The sequence below is a fragment of the Mirounga angustirostris genome, unplaced genomic scaffold (assembly GCF_029215605.1).
Source record: "Mirounga angustirostris isolate CCGP_5_RB_7025 unplaced genomic scaffold, mMirAng1.0.hap1 SCAF_5, whole genome shotgun sequence".
Lineage (NCBI taxonomy): Eukaryota > Metazoa > Chordata > Mammalia > Carnivora > Phocidae > Mirounga > Mirounga angustirostris.
In genome coordinates, this window is record NW_026991713.1 from 104,012,970 (window position 1) to 104,035,678 (window position 22,709).

Here is a 22,709-nt window from a genome sequence, read left to right on the forward strand (position 1 = left end):
CCACAGCAACTGTAACCTGAACCATCAGCGCATGTAGTCTTTGGCACTGCCAGACCAAAGCAACCTACCATGCTCAGTGCTGGGCAGCCCATGCGCTGCCAGCACATACCAGCGGCCCAGCCGCCCTGTGGCCCCACCCTTAGCGCCATGGATGTCGCGCCTGCGCTCTGCTCCTAGCTCACCTGGGCTGCCCACATCAGGCTGCACTGGGCCCTGGGCCATTCTCTGCAGTCTCTGTCTGATTCTTTTGGGCAGAGCTTTGACCTGACTCCATGCCTACTTAACTAAGGGTCTTTAATCCTAACTCTTGTGTTGTATTATTTTAAGAAGAAGGGAAGTGTATGCGGGTGGGAAGGAGGGAGGTGTGCTACCACCTGTTTCTCTTGCATGTTGTGGCATCCCAACACTTGCAAAGCCTCACCTTATGGGAAACAGGGCAGGGCATGGGGGAGGAGATGGAGGGGTGGCAAGAGATGTTGGGTTTCAAAGGACATCTATCAAAAAAGTGAAAAGACAACCCACAGAATGGGAGATTTCTGCAAATCATATATCTGATAAGGGACTTATTTCTAGGGAATATGTAACTGAGCCCATGTTCCTTCCCAAGAGTGGATAGGACACAGGTAGGGTCATCCAGACGCCGCACTCATCCTGAGGCCTGTATGTTGTGATGGTGGAGGATGGGGCAAGAACCCCCTTCCACCTTCATCCCCCAGCCTGGGGTGGCAGTTAAGGCTGTGGTGCAAGGAAGACCAACAGGCACCTGGCTTAGAAATGGATGATCATGAGGCTATTTTTTTATTTTTTAAAGATTTTATTTATTTATTTGACAGAGAGAGACACAGCGAGAGGGAACACAAGCAGGGGGAGTGGGAAGGGGGAGAAGCAGGCCCCCCGCAGAGCAGGGAGACCGATGCGGGGCTTGATCCCAGGACCCCGGGATCATGACCTGAGCCGAAGGCAGATGCTTAACGACTGAGCCACCCAGGCACCCCGACCATGGGCCTTTTTAAAAGACAAATCGCCTGAGGTCCTCCTCCTCACTGTTCAATCATCACAACAGAAAACACTCACCTAAAAATCGTTATATCCTGGAAATCTTACCTCCCTCTGGGCCGTGGCTTATGTGCATAACTGAAATTACAGGCTTGCGGCAAAGAACGACTTTCCTGTTACTTTGGCTGCCAAGGTGGACAGAGACAAGGGAAGCAATACAGTAGTCAAGAAAAAGCCCAGCTCCTGAGAGCTGTGTGACCAAGATGGGCTGATCCACACTGAGCAGCTGTCGGGCCGTGAGCATGTTCCTCGATGATGCTGATAAACTACCCTGCATGATCTCCATGAGAACTGAGGAAGTATAATTAAGAGCCTACACTACAGGGCCTAACACACAGGAGGTGCTCAATAGACAGGAACTATGGAGATTGTTATTTCTTTTCACACTTCATGTTTTACCAAAAATACTGCTATCCAACCTGACGGCTCACTTCATTTACAAAAGCTGGGTCCAAACTAATGCTTTGGTCCATTTCACAGCAACAGCAATGACAAATAATAGCAGCTAACGCTGAATGTGTGCTTACAATGTGATGAGCACTGTTTCGTATGCTGCTCTTTGAACTTCACACAGGATTTCATTTAATCCTCACAGAACCTCGTGAGATAGGTACTAATATACATAATATACACATTTGATAGGTGAAGAGATAGAAATTTAGTAATGTACTCAAGGTCACATAGTTCTAAGTAGTAGAAGATGGAATTTAACCCAGGCAGTCCAACTTTAGAGTTCTCATACTTAAACACATCATGTCCATCTTCAAAGTATCTGCCCTCACCAAGAATAAAGTAGGCAAAGAGGCCAAAGTGTCCCAGGTTCCAAAAACATTCCAAGAGTGACTTCTCTGAAAGAACGGTCAGTCTCAGGTTAACCCTGTGATCGCAAAACCATATGGCATGGTTCTATGGAAGACAAAGGCCAGAGCAATCCAAGATGGCATCATCACCCACTCTCATGCACTTGATCCCAGGCAGCCCAATTCAAAGTGGGAATATGGGACCATGCCTCATTTCAAAATTGCACTTGCTAAAGACACCCAAGCATTTTGATACCTCATGGGTAACAAGAAATGAACAAGCCTAGGAATCTTTAAATTGCCTATACCCTAATTGATTCACTTCCTATTTCATAAATCCCCACTACTTTCTTGCACCTGAAAAGACAGAACTTCTCTTCTCCACTTTTCCTGATTATTAATCAGGTTTCCTCTCCCTCTCACATTTTTGTTCTTATGTTCCACACACTCCCAGCCCCCAGCTGCATGATTTATACCTACTTGTCCAGATTACATGCATAGGAAAAAACTCCACACATTCATTTATCCCAACTTAGGAATGGAAATACCTGATAAAGACAGCTAAAGGCATACAGAAGAAATGAGGCCCTGAAATACCACATTTGCAAGTAATCCCAAGTATGTCCCCCAAAAGGGACCCCAGCATTCCTACCTACCAGTAGGAATGTGATCTTAGACAAGAAACAGCCCCTGCTGCATACCCCTTGAGCTTGCTGCCTCATTGACAGGAAACAGTATTTACCGTCCTGGAGGTACTGGGTGGCTCAGAGGAGGTAGCAACTGAAACAGCCAAGAGAACACACATTATTATGTAAAGTAAAATGTCTTCTTTTTAGTCCTGTCTGAACAGTATAGGGAGAAGGTAGACCACTAAAATACTTTGTAGGGATCCAGGTAGGAGGTAAAGTATTTCACTCTGGTAACTTATCTACATAACCCAGATGGATTTCTTGTTATTAAATTCCTTGCCTTATAGAGTAAATATAGCCGAAAATCTTATTAGATAACACAAAGGAGTTAAGATTACAATGGGAAATGACACTGCTCCATTTTCCTGGCCTGTGCTTAAATACAACCTCAATACCCTTGTGTCCAACCCCCAACTATTCCTAGAAGCCTGGCCCCAATGGGTTCAGCAGTCATCAGCCTATGGTTGTATTTTTACCAGCGACATGGTGACTAAAATGCTATGAAGAGCCTATATGGGGTGCCTGGGTGGCTCAGATGGTTGAGCGTCTGCCTTCGGCTCAGGTCATGATCTCAGAGTCCTGGGATTGAGTTCCACATCGGGCTCCTTGCTTAGCAGGGAGCCTGCTTCTCCCTCTGCCTGCCACTCCCCCTGCTTGTACTCTCCCTCTCTCTCTCTCTCTAGCAAATAAATAAATAAAATCTTAAAAAAAAAAAGAAAAGAAAAAAGAAAAAAAGAGCCTATACGCCTTAGTCTTTGCTTTCAGAGGATTTCAAGTTTCTAAAAGTTAACACCTGGGTAGCTTAATTGGTTAAGCGGCCAACTCTTTGATTTCCGCTCAGGTCATAATCTCAGGGTTGTGAGATGGAGCCCCACATGGGGCTCCCCACTGAGCACGGAGCCTGCTTAGGATTCTCTCTCCCTCTCCTTCTACCCCTCCCCCCGATCGTGGGTGCACACGCTCTCTCTTCCTCTCTTGCGCGCTCTCTCTCTCAAATAAATAAATCTTAAAAATAAATAAATAAATAAATAAATAAAAGCTAAAACAAACTCACCAACATAAGAAGTTGCACGTATTAAAGTTATCAGTCTGGCTGTAAACTATTCAACTCTAGAGACTTGTTAAATATAACAGAAATACCTGAAAACATCGAAATCTGTCATGTAAATCTGGGTTTACTCAAGAACTGAGGGCAAATTTGACTCATCAAAATTAATTAAACTTTTATGCTCCAAAGCAAAAAGGATACCATCAGGAAACTGAAAGGACAACCCACAGAATGGGGTAAAATATTTGCAAATCGTGTATCTGATAAGGAACTTTATCTAGAATACATAAAGAACTCTTACAACTCAGTAATAAAAAGTAACCCCAATTTTTAAATGGGCAAAGGATTTGCATAGATATTTCTCCAAAGAAGATGTACAAATGGCCAATAAGCACATGAAAAGATGCTCAACATCATTAACCACTAGGGAAATGCAAATCAAAACCACAATGAAATACCACTTCCCATCCATTAGGATGGCTACAATCAAAAAGACAGATAATAGCAAGTGGTGGTGAGATGTGGAGAGACTGGAACCCTCATACATTTCTGGTGGGAATGCAAAATAGTGCAGCTACACTGGCAAATAGGTAGGCACTTCCTCAAAATGTTAAACACAGAGTTACCATCTGACCCAGCAATTTCACTCCCAGGTATAGAAATACACAAGAGAAATGAAAACACATGTCCACACAAAAACTTGTACATGGATGTTCATAGCAACATTACTCAAAATAGCCCAAAGCAGAACTGTTGAATGGATAAATGGAGTATATCCATAAAATGGAACATTTGGCCATAAAAAGGAATGAAGTTCTCATGCATGCTACAACATGAATGAACTTTAAAACACTCTGCTAAATGAAAGAAGCTAGTCACAAAAGACCACATATTGTATGATTCCATTTATATGAAATATCCAGAATAACAAATTTACAGAGACAGAAGACTAGTGGCTGCCTAGGGGGGGGAGGGCACTGGTGAGAAGTAAAGAGTCAGTGCTATGGGTATAGGACCTCTTTTGGGGATGACAAAAATGTTCTAACATTGACTGGAGTGATGCTTGTAAACTCTTTTGAATACACTAAGAACCAGTGAATTGTACAATCTGAATGAATGAATTGTATGATATGTGAATTATATAAAAAGCTGTTAAAAAAAAGAAAAAACCCAACTGAAAGCAGTAACCACGTCATTGTATTTTCCTACACAAGGGCCTGGCACACAGTAGGTACTCAATAAATGTTGGTTAAAGAAAGAAAATAGAAATGTTGAGTCTTTCACCAAAGATTTCATTAGAGGAATTCGCCACTGCATTCAGTGACTTCGGTGAGACAAGTCCCAGCCTAGAGGAGACAGGAGCCCCTCTGTAGCACCTTCTCCCAGCCCAGCACACTCCCTACGCATTAGGCTGATATTCTGAGTCTGAAGTTTTTTCTAAACCTGGATTTTAACATGCTTTGCTGGTGAATATAAAAAGCCAACAAAAATTTCTGAAAGCACATAATGTGAGCTCCTGGTCAGGTGCTATGAGGAACAGGAGGAAAGTCTGGGATGTAGTTCCTCTCTAGCAGCCTGGTTAGAGGCAGAACTGGCATTCACGAAATAAGCAGAGACTCAGGGCAGTGGATGAAGGGGATGATAAATCAGGGAATAGAGACAGTAAAAGCCTTTAGTCAAAAGTAGGATATTCTTCTGGGGTCCCCCAAGTAAATTATTGCAAAACTACTATCATGCCTTGTCCATATGGCCTTCCCCATCCTACAATCAGACTTAATTGCTTCCTCCACAGCATTTTGTTTAAAACCACCTTATATTACAGTCCATTGTACGTGTTTCTGCCTCACTCACCCCCCCCCCCGTGAAATACATTCCTGGTGGGTAAGGACAGTGTCAACAATTTTGTCTCCTTGAAAACCATTACCACCAAGACCTGCATACAGTAAGTGGATAATTCATATTTGTCAACTTTAAGTATTTACTTCACAAAAAATATTATTAATGCCTCTTTTCTTATTTCTTAAACCACATTAGTCGGCCAAAGTGATGTTGGCATCTGAGTTACCAAACAGCCTAAAAGCAGAATCCTTAGATTGTTTCACCACGACTTTCACATGATCTATAGCAAGCACCCACACAATATGGTCCACGTCCACCTTTCTTTCCAGAACTCCCCTCCTTCTTTCTTATCATTATGCTTCAGTCCAACGGGCTATCTGCTCCTCAAGCCTGCAAACCTCCTGCAGGCCTAAACTGTTCACTCTGTTTAGGCTGCAGTTCACTGTTCACTCCCCATTTGCTAGCGGTCTGTGCTTAATTTTCGTATCCTTTTCCCTGGGAGGCCTTACCCACCTCCCCACTCCAGCCCAGACGAAGTACTCTGTCCCACGCTTTCCCTGGGCCCTGCACTGATCCTTCCTGCAGGCCCCTCACACACTATACTTGTTTGGCTGTCTCCCCCACTAAACTGTGAACTCCATGAAGGCAGTGTTTATTTAACTCATGGCGGGGGTGGTGCCCGTAAATGCTTAACTGCCTATTCTCCAAAAACATGCTCATGTCTTTACAGGTGTATTTATGTGTACATATATTTACATTTATAATAAATATTACTGATATAAAAAATGTGTCACATACAACAGCAATAAAATATACAGAATAGTAATATGTAGTACTATCTAATAAAGTATATGGTAATAAAACATGTAATACTCTCTACTGTAAATTCCATATAGCCAATTGATTCTCACAGAATGCTGTCACAGATTTTTGTCTAACTCATACCTATAGACAACTCATGAATTCAATTGATAAATAAGTGAATGTTGATATTTTCATTTACTTTAAGGAGTAAAATAAAACTGGAACATGAAAGATGTATGTATATCAAACAGGATATGAGCAACTTCTTTGCTGAACTGGACCCTAGCTTTCAAACACTAGATGAATATTTCATCAATTTTTTGTGCTAATTCACAACATAATGGCTATAGACATGAAACACTGAGTTTGGGGGCACCTAGCTGGCTCAGTCGGTAGAGCATGGAACGCTTGATCTTGAGGTTGTCAGTTCAAGCCCCACACTAGGTGTAGGGATGACTTAAATATAAAATCTTAGAAAAAAAAACAACACTAGGTTTGAACTGCAAATGTTAACATTTTTCCATCACTTCCTTAGGCAATGAACAAAATAATAAATCAGGCCCTGATTTTTAGTGCTGTTCGTTTCCACTCTCATCATGGCCAATTTCAAGCTACCAATTTGACACCTCTGAGCATGGACACAGAGCTGGGAAGAAATGCAGCATAGCTCACTATTATTTAGTATCTCCACCATATGGGTACAAGAGACACAGAGCATTGTTTATGCTAAAATAATGAGGAAGTGATTAATTTTCATTATTTATTATGCTTGTTTTTAATATAATTTATTTAATTGTAAGTGTACAGAATTAATTTTTAATAGTGGCTGTACTTATCAACCAACCTGCAAAATTCCTGACAATTTAACAAGGTAAAGACAGGCCATGATTGACTACTATATTCCCAGTGTTTAGTACACAAAAGGTGCTCATGCATATCTGTGAAAACAAAGCATAATCCTGTAGTTACTTCACTCCTAAGAGTCTGCTCTTCTAGAGGGAATCAAGACTTTCCTATAACAAGATTTTACTGTATCTGGGAATTTTGAATGCTAGAAAGAATAGGACAATCTTCCATGTAACACATTATCTTTCAAAGGAGGGGCTCTTTTAATACTTAATATAGTTCAGATGTAAGACATTTTTGATAAATTCTCCCTGAGATTTCTTCCACAAAACACTCAGGCACTGGGAAGTTAATTTTAAATCCTTTAACAGTCTGAGTTGGTTTAGCACCCTGGGTGGCATTATTCACAGGGTGTTCCTTAAACCTCATGAGTTCTGGCTCCTACTCTGGAAAAAACAGAGCTCAACAAGTATCTCCAGGCCCCAGAAGGTACTACGCTGGCATTGAGAACTGCTGGGAGCTTACTCACCAACTCCCTGGATCTCTTTTTAGCTCAGCTTGGGTCCTCCTAATGCTATTTCTTTTTATATCACTGTTGTTACCCTCCCTTGAAGTTTCTTTCTCTGGTCTTCGCACTTCTCCTTGGTTCCCTGTAGACAGCTTCGCCAAAGCTGGTTTTGGTCCCTGGCTTCTCATCATCCTCCCCACTCAAAATCAGCTGTCTCTTGTCACTAATGACTCCTAGATCTACATCAGACTATCTGAATGCTCATCTCTACTTTCTATTTTCATGGCAAACAAACCCTAAAGTACTTCCCCCAGCTATCAGCAACTGCAGCATCCTTCAGATCATACCAGTACCTCTGTGCCTTTGACACTACAAGCCTGTCACAGCTGTTCCTCTAAGAGTACAGGAGACAGACTTGACTGCACAGCCAGGATTTGGTGGACCTTTATCTTCTGTAGACTGAATAACATGAACAAAGCCAGGAGTGAGGTTTCATTTTCCCAAGTATAAAATAAAGCTGAACTTGCTTTTTCAGACCATGCGTGCTGCTCTGCTCTCCAGACAGCAGCTAACAGGAGCCCTCCTTTCCCCTCAGCTGTCATCTTCATCCCGTCACAAGCAGTAACATGCCCAAGATCCCTACACATCTCCTCGGTCTATCCCCCTTTTCCCGTTTCTGGTCATCAATCTGTCTTCATTACCCATCAGGGGAAGTTATCCCAAACTGCCTGCCCATGGGCCCACTCTGCCTCCAGCCCATCTTCCCCAAGTACTTTGCACAGAGTGCCACTACCCTATTTAAGAACCTAAAGCTCCCTATCAAAATCTAAGAGAATATTCCTCTTCCTAGGAGATAAACACGTAAGTATTTAGTGGTCAAGGAATGCAATATCTTTAATTCATATGGAGAGAAAGAAAAAAAATATGAAAAGCAAATGGTGCAAAATGAAAACAACTGGTAGTTCTGGGTAAATAAGTTCCTTCTACTATTCCTGCACTTTTCTGAAATTGTAGCAAAACAAAGTTACAAAAAAACCCTACGCCTCTCATCTTAACATCAAAGTTTGACAATGAACAGCCCCTTCTCACTAAGGACTTCAGTCCAGCTGGTGATGGTCACATCTTTATCTAGTATCTTGTTTTTGTTCCCCTTCTCTACACCTAGACTCAGGATTTCCCCTGCTCCTCCCTAACAACCAGCTTCCTTCACTGACTCACTTTTTCCAGGGGTGCTGAGGAAGGAAAAGAACTTAACATTTACTGACCATCTGCTACCAGCCAGGCCAGTATCATGCTTGGCACTTACTGCATATTCTTTCATGTAATTCTGCTAACAAGTCTGCAAGGGAAGCGAGAGCTCAAACCTTGGAGAGATTAAGACCCTGTGGCCCAAGATTACAGCGTGCAGAGCTGGAATGGGATCCCAGGTTGGCCTCTGTTGTCCACAGCGCTGCCCACACCTCACTACTTCCCTTTCCAGACCAACCACAGCTCTTCATTTGCTCAACATGTACTTACTGCCTGCTTCGTGCCAGGCCCTGTTCTAAATGCTAGAGATACAATAGAGGACAAAATAGATAAAGCCCTGTGACCTCACGCAGCTTCCATTTGACAATAAAAACTGTATTCATCAAACACTCCTATAGTGCTTACTCCATGTCAGGTGTTAGGCTAAGCATTTAATAAATATTAATTCGTTTGATCCTCATAAAAATTCTATGAGTTAGGTATTTTTCTTACAAATGAGGAAACTGAGACTAAAAGGGTTCCATAATCTACCCAAGTTCATATAAGTAGTAAGTGGTGAAGCCAAGACTTACACTCAGGTGGTCTGGCTCCAGAGCCCAGGCTACTATGCCTCTCAATAAATGTTAAGTAAAACATGCTAGAGGGTGGTTTAAGTACCCTGGAAAAAAAGGAAAAAGTAAAGCGGGATGAAAGGAATTCAGAATACTGAGGGACACATTGAAATTTTAGACTGGGTGGCACGAGTAGCTTTCATAAAGACGGTAACATTTGAGCAAAGGCATGCAGAGCCTAAGGAGGTCAACAGTGTACATCGTAGGGAAGACTGCGTCACAGAGACCGAACAGTCTGTGGAAAGGCCTGAGGCAGGGCATGCCTGGGATGTCCAAGAACAGCAAGGCAGCCAGAGAAGCTAGAGCACAGGGAGCAAGGGGAAGAGTAACCACTGCCTTCTGAGCGGCAGAATACATGGTTTACACTGGATTCTCTGTATTTGCTGGGTGTTCACTAACTGCTCTTTTACTATTTATCTTGACTCCCAGATGAACTGTGAACTCTAAGAACACAGCCTGTGGCTTCTACCCTCTTTGTATGTCCCTACTACTTTTAAGTTAATGTTTACTGAATCTGTCTGCCTTGCCTTTGTGGATTCCATAAACTACAAAGAAGACAAGCAGATCCTGTGAGGGCAGCTTTGGACATCTCTGACCATCAGTCCTCCTACACTATCGGTGAACAGTAACGTCTATCTGTGTTAGAGGTGCTCCTATGAAAATGTCAGTATGTAAATGGTACTCGTAGTTTGTTTCTAAGCACACCTGCAAATGTTATACTCAAATTTCATCTCCAGGATGTCCCTTTAAAGATTTTATTCATTTATTTGGGAGTGAAAGAGAGAGCACAAGCAGGGGGAGGAGCAGAGGGAGAGGAAGAAGCAGACTCCCCACTGAGCACGGAGCCTGTGGGGCTTGATCCCAGGACCCTGAGATCATGACCTGAGCCAAAGGCAGATGCTTAACTGACTGAGCTACCTAAGCACCCCTTCAGGATGGCTGATAGCCAGCATCTCTCTATTTTACAAACGGCAAAACTGTGACACAGAACCATTAAGTGATTCACCTGAGCTCACTGCACAACAGCTGAGTCAAGGTTTTCTCATGTAGACTGGGAGATCAGGGAATGCAGAGGCACCTGGCACCTTTATCCTCCTTTGTGACCCACCCTCCACCCCATGGCCGGCACAGGGCCTCGCAGACCTAAGACTCTGAGGACTCCTGACTCAGATTTCAAATGTCCTGGATCACAAGAATGGGCTCTTTGAAGGTCAGTAATGACTGAACACCATGAAGGGTCCCAATCACATCCACACTGGCAAAGACCAAGCATTTAGTTAAGTCATACAGAACTTAGGTAAATGGAATGAGACACCCATGTTACACAATGATAAAAGCCTTCCCTTTATTCCTTTCTAATCAGGTGCAGAATTTCCAGATTCCTTTTCCCATAGTTCCCATGGAACTCAACAAGCTATCACTACTCATAAGAACTAAAGTGTATACATCAAACATTCCCCTATTTCTGGTTTCAGTCTATAAAGGAAACAGAAAGAAAATCCCCTTTTGCTCTAAGTCAGAAACAGTAGTAGAGCTTTTCCTCCCATTTTATTTCCAAAATAAATGACTCCAATTTAATTCCATTTTATTTTCCAGATCAAGCCCGGAACAAATCTACCCTAGAAGAATCATGTTCCATAGGCTGAGGAGCAATGAAGAAGAAAGCCAAAAGAAAGTGTTTGTAACCGTAAGTGAAAGCTTGGGTGCTGCGGCCACCATGTTCCAGTTAGGAGATGAACTGTCTCCTGAAGGCATCAGAAGATGGCAGGGGCTATAGGGAAAGTAAAAGGCATGCCTGCCTTAGGGCAGCTTAGCAGCTCAGGAGAACAAGTGATCCTTCAGTCCTGGGACTGCTTCTCCTTTTGGAGAAGCCCACTGACCAGCCCAAGCATGAGTCCTAGAGAACTGCTACTGCTGGGAGTGTCTGTGTCTGCAACTGTTAGAGGGAATAACAGCATCATTGTTCCTTACATATGGCAGATAGGCTATGAGTAACAGCTATTAGAGGTGTGCTGGCTCCAAAAACCATAATTAGATTGTATCAATGTTAACGTTCCTGATGTTGATCACCATACTGTGGTTACCTTTTCCTTGATAAATTCATGCTGAAGTATTTAGTGGTAAGAGGGGGCAGGATGTCACCTACTTTCAAATGGGTCAGAAAAAAAATGGGAGGAGAGTGGGAAGAGAATAAAAAAGCAAATGGGGCAGAATGTAAACAATTAATAAAATCTAATTTAATAGACCTAGATAACAGGTACAGGGAGCTGCTCTTACAACTTCTCTGTGAATGTGAAAGTATGTAAAAGGGAAGTTATCCAATAACGGAACTTTACCTGTGCCCCGACAAACAGGTGGGCAAGCTCTCCCAGTTATAGCAGGAGCCACCTCCCGCCTAAAGCATCCAGAGGCCAAGGCATCAGAGGGGGCTGGCACAGTGACACCCATGGGGAAACAACTGGAACAATTAACAATGCTGACAGAAGTCGGGGAGCACGTAAGGCAGCTGCTATCTCTGGGCTTTTCTCTAGCATGAAGTCGTGCTCTCAGGTTTTTCTCCTGAATCAAGTCATATTCTCAGCACATGGAAAATAAAGCCAGTTTTACCAAAAGGGGGCTGGGAAGGCACAAAACTTGAAGCTTCGGCATCATCTGGGGCTCTTCTCTCCCCTTATCTCTTCTATCTAATCAGTGTCCTCTTTCCAAAATGTCTCTGGCTTCAAGTCCCTTCCTCTCTATTCCCACTGCCAACAACCTGTTCCAGTTCCCTGTCATGTCACACCTGAATTACTACCAATCACTCAGGGTGGGCAAACCATGACTTGTGGGCCAAATCCAACCTGCAAACAAAGAAGGGTTTTACATTTTTAAATGGCTCGGGGGAAAAAAATCAAAGACTATTTTGAGACATGTGAGAATTATATGAAATTCAAATTTGGAGGGCCATAAATAAAGCTTTGTTGGCACACAGCCATGCCCATTTGTTTACCAACTGTGTGCAGCTGCTTTCCTACTACAATAGCAGCTGAGTAGCTGCATCAGAGACCACATGGCCCCCTGAAACCTAAAATATTTACTTTCTGGCCCTTTATGGAGAAAAGTTTGCTGACTCCTCCCACAGGTGGTCTTGCTTGACTTTCACCTTTCCCGCCTCCACCAGATTATAGACACAAAATACTGTTTCCATGCTGTTTGTTGCTCTGTGTTCCAACACCTCCGATGAACTCCCTGTTGCCTATAAACTTCACATTGTCCCATTGCATCCATCAGACCACGTGAATAAACTTGCTTTTAGCAAGAAAAGCCCACAAAGGCCAGGCCTTTGTTCATGCCACTCTGCCTTTTAGAAAACTCTTCTTGCCTTCAGCTGCTAAGCCTACCTTTCAAGACTCTGGGAGCATTTCCTGGTTCCCTTTCCTCTGCTTCCACAGCACCCTATACTTACCCTCATCACAGCTCTTACCACACTACACTGAAATCATCTATTTGTGTATGTCTGTCTCCCCAGCTACAGTAAGATTCCAAGAGGGCAAGGAACATGTCTTACTCATCTCCAAACACCCAGACAGAACGTGGCACACCAGGCCAGAAACACTGAACTCAACTGCAACCAGTCAGGCTGGCCTCCTCACTGCCCTGAATGCATCCTTCTCATTCTCAATTGCAAGCTTTGCTCATACCAGCACCTAGACAATCCTACCAATGACCTGGGACACAGTCTACAGGCCCAAGTGAGTCAGGGTGGACTAGGGTTCAAACCCCAGGCTCTTCCCACTCACGTGCTGTGTGCCCTCGGACAAGATAATTCTATCTCAGAGTCCTCATCTATAAAGCAGGGATGATATAGTACCACCTAACCTGCAGGGTGGACGATGCATGCACAGCATCTAAGCCAACGCTTGGTATATAATAAATTCTCAAAAGGTAATACAGTTGGCCCTTGAAAAATGGAGGGTTGAGGGTGCTAACCCCCATGCAGTTGAAAATCTGTGTGTAACTTTTGACTCCCCCAAAACTTAGCCATTAACGTCCTACTACTGACCAGAAGCCTTACTGATAAACAGTTGATTAATATGTACTTTGTATGTTATATGCATTATGCACTATATTCTTAGAATAAAGTAAGCCAGAGAAAATGTTATGAAGAAAACCATAAGGAAAATACATTTCAGGAAAATACAGTTCAAACCTGTGCTATTCAAGGGTCAACTGTAGTTATTGTCCTTACAACTGGGTCATCTGTCTGTGCCACTTTGGTATTTCATTGCTTTTCTTTCCTCTTTCCCCAAATTTCTTTTACATTTATACCATATCTTCTGAGGCAGATGCATTCGTCAAGAACAGGGTAAGGTCATATATTTCTACAAACCTGTGCTCTGCCCTATTACCCAGTATAGTGCAACACGTGGAGGAAGAGCCCAACAGATGATAAATTAATGAACAATTTATTCCAGGAAGCCTAAATAGTGGCTAATAAGAAAAAGAATGCAGAGCCAGGGATAAGGCCGAGAGTGATAAGGTAGAGAGCAGAAGTTGAGGGCAAGGGGCATTTGAGGGTACTCTTTTTTTTTTTTTTAAGATTTTATTTATTTATTTGAGAGAGAGAGTAGGAGAGAGAGCACAAGAGTGGGGTGAGGGGCAGAGGGAGAAGCAGACTTCCTGCCGAGCAGGGAGCCCGATGTGGGACTCGATCTGGGGACTCTGGGATCATGACCTGAGCTGAAGGCAGACACTTAACCAACTGAGCCACCCAGGTGCCCTTGAGGGTACTTTTATATTAAGCATGAACCCACACCTGCTCTGTCCCTGGAGAAGAAACCCAGTGTCTCAGTATTCTCCTCCAAGTTTCATAAGCAACAGTCACCAACAGTATTAGCTAACACGTAGGGTGCTCAATGGGTACCTGGCAGAATTCTACACACTTACGACCAAATAAATAGAATTATTGTGCCACTGCACAGATGAAGAAACTGAGGCCCAAGGAAGTTAAAGTACACATCCAAAGTCACACACCCTAGTAAATGGTGCAGAACAGTCTAGTTCCGGTGTTCATGGGTTTTTTTGTTTGTTTGTTTTGTTTTTAAGATTTATTTATTTGAGGGGTGCCTGGGTGGCTCAGTTGTTAAGCGTCTGCCTTTGGCTCAGGTCATGATCCCAGGGTCCTGGGATCGAGCCCCACGTCGGGCTCCCTGCTCAGCTGGAAGCCTGCTTTTCCCTCTCCCACACCCCCTGCTTGTGTTCCCTCTCTTGCTGTGTCTCTCTGTCAAATAAATAAATAAATCTTGAAAAAAAAAAAGATTTATTTGACAGAGAGAGAGAGAGAACACAAGTAGGCAGAGCGGCAGAAAGAGGGAGGGGAGAAGCAAGCTCCCCACTGAGCAGAGAGCCCGATGTGGGGCTCGATCCCAGTACCCCAAGACCCCGGGACCATGACCTGAACCGAAGGCAAACACTTAACTGACTGAGCCACCCGGGCACCCCTCCAGTGTTCATGTTCTTAACCACTCCACATTTTGGTCTTTTTAATCTAATTTAGCTCCACCAATCGCCAGCTGAGAGATATCAGGCAAGTCATCTCACCTCACTGAGCCTCATGTTTCCCAACCTGTTAAGTGGGCACCAAATACTTAACTGCTGTTAAGGATCAAAGGAGATTATGCCATAAAGTGTTTTTATGAAGTAGACTCCTGATATATTAGTTCCTTTCCCACCTGTCCCATACTTCAATATAAGTTAGGTTTTTAGCCAAAACCCTTGGCCTGCTTTACTCTACTAGCAGGGAACAATCTACACTTCACCCTGCATTTTCTTGCCCATCGCCTTTGCCCAATCATTTGGGCCTCATGAAAGCTTGCAGAAATAACCTGGAGACAAGCATGAAAGGAAAGTGCGCATGGAGCCGAGTGAGGCAGCACAGACAGAGATGGTCCAGCTGAATCCTGGTGCGCAAATGAATACGCATGAGCAAAAGCTGGCCAGCTGGGCACTGCCAGGATGAGCCCTGACTGATGCCCATAACAGCATCTGGGTCTGTCTGTCACACCAACAAGCCGGGATGACAGACCTGGGAGCCTGTATAGGCAGAGCCCAGTAACTCCTGTGGCTGTGAGGCTGCACGCATACTGGGGGATGGAGAGTGTCCAGGCAGGTAAGTGATGCAGTCATTTCCACCAATGGTGGAAGATCAGACTGCCTGATAAAGTAAAATTTTGAATTCCTAGAGAGAGAATCCTGTTGCAAAATTCCTTGACTATGAAGAATTAAATTTAAAGCCAAGAAGTACAGACACACACTATTATATTTTGGAGGTCAATACAATTTCCATACATCAAGTTTGTTTAACGCAAGGAATATCTTTAAACTGATGAACGCTTCTCTGGAGCCACTCACTGGTCATGGACAGAGAGAACTTTTCATTAGCAGCATGTGAAGGAATCTTAAGTGTTATTACCAAACTGAGTCAACTCAATTTTCAGGAGACATAAGTAATTTCTACTTGAATGAACCTGATCATAGTGATCCAAAGGTCTTATAAAAGATTAAAACACAAACTAAAACTATCTCACTAAGCATATCAAACAATAAGAAACCCCATTAGGCCTTTTCCACAATATATCAGCTTTCAAATATAGCACATGACAAGGAGATACGTAAGGAAGATGGAGGAGTAGGAGGGCTCCCAAATACTAATCACTACAAGGCTACCACTGGGTGCCCAGATCACTGTTGGCATAGTGATGTGGTCCCGAGTTAGAAAGGAGCCATAGTGGTAACATGGTCTGACCTAATTCCCAAAGCACTGGTGAAGTGTCTTCATGCCCAGGACTGCTCTCACCCCTGCTAGAACATCTGGAAAGGGCACTGCCCAGCAATAAGCTCCTCTAGCAAGGGATACTGGTCTATTGGAGCACCTGTACCTCCAAGCAAGCAGTTATTATGCAAGGACAAGCACACCAAACCCAACAGATCTGCAGTAGTGATGGGTCTGAGGGCAACCTGCAGGAAAGGGAGGTGGCCCCAGCTTTTTCTGCAACCAAGGTGCAGGGCTGGTCTTCAGAGAGGAGCTGTAAAGAGATCCTCTGTTTGCTAAAACACAAACATTCCAGAAACAATAGCCACAGGGGTGGGTAAATTTCAGAAATTCTCAATCTTATGTGCATGAAATGAACAAAACTGAATCAAGAAAAAATATTTTGCCAGTAAGTATAAATTTTCTTACCACTCCATGTTCAGGGCTCCCTGGCCAGTGAAGTCACTTATTACACTATGGTTTCCTGGATTTGTGTCAGCCTGCCCTAGAAATATGGTGACCTCTTGTAGCTAGACATTGTTTTAACACCTGGCACTTGCTTTATTATATAGTACTTACTCAATAAATGCATTCTAAAACCAAGTCCTAGTGTGTGACCTAAAACTTCTTTGTTCCCTGGCTTCCCGAGGGTGGTTGAGGTCCACGGGCTTCTTGGTGCTCCACCTAGCCCACTGAGGTGTACAGTAAATCCTGGGGGCTGATTCATGTTGCCGTTTCATGAATTTCTTTTCCCTGCCCAATACTGTCTTTTTCTTCCCCATTTTCTGTTCCTTTTGCTCCCTCAACATTTCACCTTACAATGAGGTGATTTAGAGTCATCCAGCCTCTGCAACTTACTGGGTTTATGGACCTTACCCTCTCTGGAACAGTTTTCCTATGATAAAATAGGAGTGACAGTACCTACCTGAAGACTAGATATGATGTGTGTATATTAAAGCATTTGGCACAGTATCTGGCCCATAGTAACACTCAGTGACAGCTATTATTACGTAACTGTCCACAGGACTCACTTGTCTAAAGATATTTAAAATGCCAAAGGCAGAAGGTTGAGTTTTTTCCCCCCTTCCTCGGCCAGTCTGGTTTTGAGAAAAATCTGTTTGGAAACAAACTGCCACATGTCCTTGTCACTAGTCACAATACTTCCCTTTTCCTTTTTCACAGGGAAATAAATGACCCTGACCAGTTATGACCAAACTGGGTAAAAGGTTCTGTTCCAAATATGGTTAGGACCCCAGACTAGTTTAATTAAGTAAGAAAATGAAATTAAAAACATCCATAAAGTAGTTGAGCTAGGGCAATGAGAGGGTTTGCTCAAGTTCTAGGTCTTGGGAATCAGCAATCCATGCCAAGCAAAAAGGTAGAGGAGGGAAAGGAAAGGGTTCCTCATCTTTTCTGGGAGCAGCGCTATATCAATACTCTTTCTATATCCCATGGTCCAGCCCCTGGGTCCCTGAAAACTCTTTACACTGTCCTAGGTATCTCTTTTTGGAAACCCACCTTGACCCCTCTAAATGCTTCAGAATTACCTTCTCTGACTCTGCCCCAATTTTATTTTTTTTTTATTTTTTTTTTAAAGATTTTATTTATTTATTTCACAGAGACACAGCGAGAGAGGGAACACAAGCAGGCGGAGCAGGAGAGGGAGAAGCAGGCTTCCCACCGAGCAGGGAGCCCGATGCGGGGCTCGATCCCAGGACCCTGGGATCATGACCTGAGCTGAAGGCAGACGCTTAACGACTGAGCCACCCAGGCGCCCCTCTGCCCCAATTTTAAAGGAATATACCAGTTAACCCAAATGCATCTCTCCTATAGCATTTCAGATTGATAACTTAAAAGTAAAGAGAGGGTTAAATGTGAAAATGGAGGGGAGGTTGTAAGAGAGGAAAGGTGGCCTTCAGGATGGAGAAACTCTTTTAGGTGCAAGTCTACCCAAGTCAGCTGCCCTTAACTGGTTTGTGAGAGTACAAATCTGGAACCAAATGCCTAAGCCTGAAGTCCGTCTCCACCACTTTCTATGTGAGACACTCAGTAAGTCACTGCTCCCTGTGCCTTGGCTTCCCCATGTAGAAAGCAGGGATCCGAACAGCACCTACCCTCTAGGGCTACTGTGAGGACTGAATGAGTTCATCCATGCAGAGCCTGTACACAATCAATTGTCTCTAAATGTCTGAGGCCGCTACCAGTGCTAACATCATTATCATCATGATGCTACTTTCCCCACTTTTCCTTTTCCACTCACAAACCCAACAATTCTCAATCAAAGGCAGCTTTGGTGGTGGAGGTGGGTGAAACGAGTCGGAGAAGACAGGGAGGAGTGCAGTTGGGACCGTCAGAAGTCAGCGTTTTGTAGGCTGGGAGCAGTCTGTGCTGAAGGTTTGTTGTGGTAACCCAGAGGGGCTACAGAAGCTAGAAGTATTGCCTACTCTTGATCCTCCCTTTGGATGATTACTCTGCTCCTCCTCTCTTCTCAAGCTCCAACACTGACATAGGGAAGACCTTCCCAAACTGAGGCTTCCTCCATACTTTACTTAAATCAGCAACAGAAAAGAAGCAGGGCAGAAGAGAGGACAAGGCTGGGACCAAACGAAGTTTCACTTTGCCTTTTAGTTATTATTTAAAATAGTAAAGAAGTCAGTAAAAGCTACTAGTTAACCACTTGCTGTCTCTCTCCTTCTGGAGCTAACCAAACCAGATCCTTCATTGGATATACAATCAAACAGACCTCTGCAGACTTATCTAATGCAGAAAGACTCCTTTCCTGGCTTACATTCACACACCAAGACATGCTCGCTTCTCCCTTCTTGTGATAGATACTGAGCAGGCCCTGCAAGAGGGGTGCAGGGAGACCCAGTTGTTCTTACCACAGAACTTAATACTTAGCAGAAGCTCTGCCCTTCTTCTACCTTTCAGCAAGGTACAAAACAACAGTCCTACTTCTCCCTTCTGTAATCTGATTATCATCACTTTCTTTTTTTTTTGTAAATTGTGGCAGTTTTCTCTGTGAAATTCTGACTCCACAATGACAAGTCAATGAATTGTAGGGTTTGGGGTGATAGTTTCCCTGTCCTCCCTCCCCAGTTTCTTGATGATAAACCTTCTTACCCAAAGATAGCTAAAGCCCAAACCATGAAAACAGCAAGTCATGTACAGCTGAGCCCATGAGGGTAGGGATGTTCTATCCACTGGTATATCCCAAGCATTACAGAGCCTGACACCCTCCACCATTCCACCCAACTCTACAGGATCAGAGCTGGATTCTGAAAAGTGGAACCGAAGATGGGGGAGGAGAGCATGGGAGGAAGGGGAAGTCCACAAAGAGTTTAGGTAAATTTCCAAACAATATCCCCATCGTTCCCATAACTTACTGTATTATTTGTAGAAGTTAAAGACTGAAAAGGAATCAGAATTTCAACTTTGCCATCTAAAGGAGAAACTGAGAGCCTTACTACACAGATTTTAGCCCAGTGCTGCTGTGTCTCCAGGTTTACAATTTCAACCCACAGCCTAAGTTTAAAAAGCCTGGGTGCTAAAGATATCCTCTGGGTTAGAAAATCACAAATTTCCTGTCCACAAACCACCTTGATTCTCTCTGTCCCTATTCTCACCTTCTGGTCTTATTAAATACTTCATACTCTCCAAATATACATGCTTTTTCAGCTCTGAATATTTTTTCTAAAGTAATGACCCTCCACCTGGCTAGAAGAATGCTTCTGGCTCGAGAAAAAGTCCAGGGTGTGAAAACTTTACATCAGTGAAAAATAAAGCCATAGTACAATCACAGCTCATAAGGCCCCAGGGAGGGACCAGCAACAGGAGTTAGGGACTGACATCTGCTCTTTAGTCACCACTAAAGCTTGGGAGTTAATAGCACACACTTCGAAATCTGACAGCCCAGGTATGAATGCCAGTCCTGCTCTCACTCCTTCGACCTAGGGTCCCACCAAACCCTAGTTTCTTGTCTGTAAAATTGGATAGGAACCAGGTCCACGTTCCTAAAGATTCTTTGCAAGAGAAATACTCAAACCATGTTTTTCATATAATTCTGGAATTAACTGAAGTTATTTAATATACTATCAAAAAAGTTCAGAAATGTTTAAAACATGGAGCACAATAAGAATTCACTTCGGGCTAAAACAACCTGAGCCAAATTTCTGACCTGAGAGTACACTTAACAATCAAATACAGAATTTATAATATCCTCTTTAAGGCTCTTTACAGATATGCTCACGGGAGAAAGCAACCACAATAATGAATTGGCATCTGTGTGGCCAGGTAATGAGAGGGCAAAGCCTTCCTGCTGGCAGCAGCAGTGCAAAATAAGATCTCTTTCTCACTATAAAACCCAACTCATTCTCACCCTTGGGGTACAAGTCATCATCCTAAATGACTGTCTACATAGTAAACTGTCAGATGGGACCAAATACACAACGATGTTCTGATGTTTAAATGCCATTCTCTCCATCTACAACCCACTAAAAAAGAAAAAAGTAACAAGCCTTATTTTAAAAAGACACTTTTCACAATTCTCTGCATTAACGCACTTGAGGTTAACCTTAATTAATGTCTGTGTTAAACACCAACATTAAAAGAACGTAACTGTGATCAGCATGCATTCTTGGAGACGCTTTCCCTGAATTAAACCTTTGGAGAAAAACCAACCAAGACATAGGGCTAATCCATGCCCCCTAATGGGATGAGGCAGAGGCCTTGCCTGAGGAGCCTAACAAACAATTGTGATGACAAGTTTACCATCCAGGCCAGAACCTGCAAAGTCTATCACTACGTATGGCTTTCTGCTTAACACAAGGCGAGCCTCGGATGTGTGTAAGGGCTCCTCGAGGTGGTTTTTGAACTAGGAATTTACAGTGCACCACACAGACCTCCAGGCGCACTATCACCTTGTAAGGCATTTAGGCAAGGGGGGCTGGCTCGTAGGTAAGTGACGTATGGGGCTGCCATCATCTCACCTAGTCCAACACGACCCGAAGAAAATAAAAGCAGAAAGCACTTCATGGTTCTCGTGGCCACCTGCCCAGAGCGACCAACCCACACTCAGCCCCTGCTAGACTCCAGATGAAAGATATCAAGACAGGACCTACCTCCGGAGGCCGGCGCTCGCCTGGCCACGGTGCAACAGAGGAGCCCCATACCCCAGCTCGAGTGCAAAGCCAATGGCCCGGAGGCTGGGCTGGAAAGGCAGGGCAGTACGCACCCCATCCCTAGGCCTCCCGACCCCCGGCTAAGATAAGAGATCTTCGCCCCCGCCCCCAAAACTTCCCCAGAACACTCAGTCCCAGCCACTCTCCCTCCCACTCCCACAAGACGCTGGAAGCCTCCTCGCTCCTCTGGCTTCCCCCACTGCCAGCCTCCCCTGGAACTCCGGGGCACGCGCGGCCGCACTTGACCGAACATCCAACTCCTGGAGGTCAAGGACAAGGGCCGGGAGGGCTGGGGGAGCGCGAGGAGGGGCTTCCCCGTCCGCTCCGCCGCCCCGCTAGGGAAAGGGCTCGAAGGGGCCGCCAGAAGGAGGCGCCAAGCGACCACGGCGGGTCCCGAGCCCTCCGGGCTCCCCGCGGGGAGGTCTTCAGCCACAGGTCTGGTCGCGGCAGTCGCCGGCTCTAAAGCCGCCCCCAGGGGGCCCCGGAAACCCTGAGCTCAGGGCGCGGGTGGGATGCGGCCCCCACCCAACGGTTAGGGCCGGTCTAGGTCCCGAAGCCCGTCCTCACCTCCGCCTCATGCTGGTGTGTCCCCCGGTGCCGGCGTCCCCTGGCCGGCCTGGGCCGCCGAGCCCCGCTCCGGGGCCGCACCACTGCAGCCCCAGCGCGCCAGCCGCAGCTTCCGCGCGGGCAACAGCAGCGGCGGCTGAAGCAGCGGCGCGGCCGCCGGTGGCTGGGCGGGCACATGGGAGGGCGGGGGCTGCGGCCCTTCAGCCCTGACCATAGGACCCCAGCCTCGGGGGCGACAGATCTAAGTGCGCCTCTGAAACTGGCACGTGGTTCCCGTCCTCAGGGTTGCTGTTGCTACCTGCAGGCTCAGACTTTGCCAGAATCTCAAGGTTATATGCAAAAGGTAAAGAAATGGGCTGCCGCCACTCCCTTCCTCATCTCTACCCCCCCCCCGCACGGTCCATATGGTACATTCCTCAAAGCCCAGCTCAAGTGAGAAAGGGAGGAGTTGATTGGTTGGGAATCTTGGAAGGGCGCAAGGAACCACACAAAATGGCCAATGGAAAAACACGGTGGGCATATCAAACCTGCCAGATGGAGAGAAGAGAGGATGCGTTTAAAGGGAACTTGTTTGTTGCCCTCAGAAGCCGTCACAAAACAAAACCAGAATTTTCTTCCTCATTTTATCCAGCGGGAAACAAAGAGATTAGGGGCTTCTCAAATTTTGGGGTTAGAGAGCTAAACAAGATATGGAGAGAATTGAACCAGATATGTATGTGTGAC

The 22,709-nt window shown here is 44.7% G+C and overlaps 1 protein-coding gene across 24 annotated transcripts in view; it reads right to left on the minus strand.

The window, feature by feature from the left end:
• Window positions 1-22,709, minus strand: part of MICAL3 (microtubule associated monooxygenase, calponin and LIM domain containing 3) — a 277,268-nt gene that overhangs the window by 181,647 nt on the left and 72,912 nt on the right. For 8 of the 24 annotated variants that reach the window (XR_010411645.1, XR_010411646.1, XM_064591797.1 and 5 more), the window contains exon 1: window positions 21,987-22,169. The exons of 2 other annotated variants lie outside the window; for them this stretch is intronic. The gene's annotated coding sequence lies outside the window, so the exon portion shown is untranslated. Of the gene's footprint in view, window positions 1-21,986; window positions 22,172-22,709 lie in introns of those variants that run through there. 14 more of the 24 variants (XR_010411647.1, XM_064591815.1, XM_064591816.1 and 11 more) reach the window with 6 other exon arrangements.